This window comes from Meleagris gallopavo, chromosome 22 (assembly GCF_000146605.3).
Source record: "Meleagris gallopavo isolate NT-WF06-2002-E0010 breed Aviagen turkey brand Nicholas breeding stock chromosome 22, Turkey_5.1, whole genome shotgun sequence".
NCBI classification, from domain to species: domain Eukaryota; kingdom Metazoa; phylum Chordata; class Aves; order Galliformes; family Phasianidae; genus Meleagris; species Meleagris gallopavo.
The window spans coordinates 9,904,278-9,905,290 of NC_015032.2; positions in this window are offsets into that span (position 1 = coordinate 9,904,278).

Here is a 1,013-nt window from a genome sequence, read left to right on the forward strand (position 1 = left end):
GCCGCCCCAGCCGCTGTGTCTGCGTTCCTCCCGCAGCCCCCGCACTCGCAGGACCCACAGCCGCGGCGGTGGCACGGCGCGGTGCTGCAGACTTTCTGTCTGCACGGGGACTTCCTGTCCCTATGCTGCGTGCCGGTGAGAAACCAAAGGCAGCTTGTTTGGCTGCCGGAGCCGATCCTCGCTGACTGCCCCTTTCTGTTCCTGTTAGGAATAATATACCGAGAGGTCTGAGCGTAAATTGAGTTTCCCAGAGCCAGACTGTTGGGGAGACTTTAATGGGAAGGAAAATAAACGGTGTATTCGGCATTTGGGGAGAGGTGTGGTGCTGGCAGAGGGGCACAGGGAAACAACTCCTCTTGATTCCTTTTTATTTATTTATTTATTTATTTATTTATTTTACTGTTTACTGAAGGGACACACGTATGCATGACCTCGTGTTGGATTTGTTTGCTTTCCGAGATGCCAAGGAAAAGAGAGGCATTCTGAAGGAGCTGTCAAAGAGCTCTTGGGCTCTGATGTGCTGGAGTGGAGCGGTGTCCTATCCTGGCCTCGCTGTGCGGAGCTGCGGCTGCAGGGACTTTGCTATGCCGAGCGCTGCCACTGCACGTTCATTGCTTCTCGGCACAATGCAGTGATTCATGAACTCCAGAAAGACGCATGAGTCATGCTGCAAATTTCCCTGGACAAGTTAGAACCATAAAACACACTCACATGTGCTAAGCCACACTAAAAATTCCTTTTGCTCAGGAGCAATCCCTGTTGACTCTCCCCAGCTCTTGCAGTGGTTCCAGCTCTGCCTTGGGATCATTGGGAGGGATCTGACTGCTTGTAGTGCCCAGGGGCTCCCTGCAGGCGTGCTTGGGTTCAAATGGAGAGGCTTTGGGATGCAGGAGGACAAAAGCGCCATATTTTCTCATTTGCCCGTGCATGATGAGCACAAGCAACCCTGTTGTCCCATAGCCTGTGCCCACCTGACGGACCCTGTTTGCACGTGGCCCCAAGCTCTCCACGAT